The sequence below is a fragment of the Anopheles gambiae genome (genome assembly GCF_943734735.2).
Source record: "Anopheles gambiae chromosome X unlocalized genomic scaffold, idAnoGambNW_F1_1 X_unloc_116, whole genome shotgun sequence".
Lineage (NCBI taxonomy): Eukaryota > Metazoa > Arthropoda > Insecta > Diptera > Culicidae > Anopheles > Anopheles gambiae.
Window position 1 is genome coordinate 20001 of NW_026902572.1, and position 2500 is coordinate 22500.

General features: G+C 48.2%; 1 pseudogene; it reads right to left on the minus strand.

Moving 5' to 3' along the window:
* The window catches only part of LOC133394366 (large subunit ribosomal RNA), a 9188-nt pseudogene that overhangs the window by 3861 nt on the left and 2827 nt on the right, over nucleotides 1–2500 (minus strand).

The window sequence follows — 2500 nt, forward strand, 5'->3', positions numbered from 1 at the left end:
TCCCTAAAAGAAGAATAGAGATCAGTATTGAATGCTCTTTGCGCTAATCGATCGCGGTGTTTGCACTCTTTGCGAAGTGCCTCGATCTCTAGCGTCCACCAAAATGCACTCTTGTTAGGAGTGTACCTCTTACGCTTAGTCATCGTCGCATTACACGCCGTGACAAGTATACGCATTAAGTCTTCGCTTGTTGTGACCTCGGTCTCAAAAGCGGCTTGCATCATAACTTCAAATATATCTTTGCTAAAATACTTGATGCTCCATCCCGTTATGGGTCGGGACAAGTTACGCACGCTTTGCGTCTCAAGATCTATTCGTATTGCACGATGATCAGAGTTCATATAGCTAGATAACACCTCCCACTGAAATGATCTTGCAACTGTTCTGCTCGCAAAAGTAAGATCAACTACTGACGTACGCCCTGGTCCAACATAAGTTGGGGTGCTGCCGTCGTTCAATAAAATTGCGTCAATCTGCGCAAAGGTTGATAAGACCCACTCACCTCTTCGTTTCTGGGTTTCTCCACGCTCGCCAAGTTGGTTGTTCCAACTTGCTGACCAAGCGTTGAAGTCCCCCCCGATAACGAATTTGTGGATACCGGTTACGGCCATTACCGTGTTATCCAACATGTTCTGGAACTCTTCCATACTAAATCTAGGTGGCGCGTAAACGCTAACCACTCGCATATCACCTATGTCAACTATCATTAAACCCTTCAGAGCCTTACTGACTACCTTAACTGGTAAGTCCGCGTTAACCACTACCGCTGCTGTGTTATCGTCATTGCGTAACACTTTGACGTTGGTTGTTGCCAGATACGGATCTGCAATCAACACTATATCCGCAGATTCTTCCCTAATCGTTTGCCACATTAATTGAAATGCAGCATAACAATGATTCTGGTTATGTTGTAGCAACCTAACCATTATGATCTAATCGTTCGCCTTCTAGGACACATATAACTGCCCGTTGCGTGAAGGTTCTGTGACCTCGTACCGCAATCCAAACACTTGACAGAGTTGGTACAAGCTTGCTTCTTGTGTCCACTCAAACCGCATTTCCAGCACAGATTACTTCTGTCTGGTTCCCTACAATGGTAGCTCGTATGGCCTACCTTCCAACACTTAAAGCATTTCTGCTCCTCCATTACCTCACGGATATGGCATATCGACCAACCAACTTTCAGCTTTCCCAAATTCAGGAAGCTTTGAAAGTCTGGCAGCGATACGTTGATCCGTGCCCACTGCGTACCGGCCGCGCGGCCTTTCTTCATTTTGATACGATCTATTTCGATCTCGATGTTGAGCTGTGCTTTGACAGACTCCGCAACCTCCTCTGGGGTGGTAATTTCATCGAGATGCATGATCTCAATCATTTTAGAAGGAGCTAGCGTTCTCACTGACGCCTTGCCCTTCACCGCTTCCTTAACCTTTGGGGCAATTGCACTTGCAGAACTACCCTGCTTCAATTCTAGCAACATGCCTCCATTTTGGGCCCGTCGGACCTTAGAGATTGTCTCTCCAACCGATTTAAGAGCATCGGACTGCTTCATTTCCTTGAGCAATTTCGCCAGCTCCTCGGAAGTGCAGTCCGATATCAGCAGAGCCTCAGGCCGCTTCCTGGGCTTATTCTGCTTCTTCTTGCTCTCTTCTTCTTCCTCTTGTTAATACTACCCTGAATAATATTCGGTCCGTTTCTCGGACTTGGAATATTTTCCACCGCTTCCCTAACAGGGGTCAACCTCGATGGTTGTTGTTGTTGTTGCAACCTTTGCAACCCACTTGGACCAGGCTGTTGGTCATCAGCCACTGTCTTCTGCCTTTTCGCGTTTGCGGCCCGAATCCATCGTTACCGTCAAACGCAAACGTCGTTTGACGGTAACGATGGACCTGCTGCATGCGATTTACGGCTCTAAACCTTCGAAATTCGGACATAACCTCATCGAGGAAGTCCATCATAACCGTTACTAGCGTAAAATGGGAAGACTCATCATCGAGTTTGCTTATCCCAAAACGCATCGCCTCCATTCGATCTTGAAGATCCATGAACGCTTGGTCCGGATCTTTCTTGTCCACCCCCCTTGGCCTTTTTGACCTTCTTAGTTTTCGTGTTACTCATTCTATTGGGCTCAAACTCAGGCCCGCTATCCGCGTCTGTTTATGCAGTCTCCTATTTGGTTCCGTGGGTGGCTATGAATCAGGGAGCTCCACGCGAGGGTTGGCCCGCGCCCTTATGAGACGACGGGCTCAGTGCCGAACCGGAGCAAAGTGGGGCTGAACCCACCCACACCTGCATTTGCCATAGAGCGTATCGTATGGCGACAGTCTTGGAGCGCTACCTAAGACTTGCTAAGTTTTAATAGAGCGGTGACAGAATCCCCCTTAGCCCTCCCCCGTTTCAAGCAGGTTTCACCCTGCTTTACTAAGGGTTCGGCGGGTTCATCCGCCAGCCCGTGTACATCCTAGTTATTCCATAAACCGTACCCTAGTCTAATCCGCGC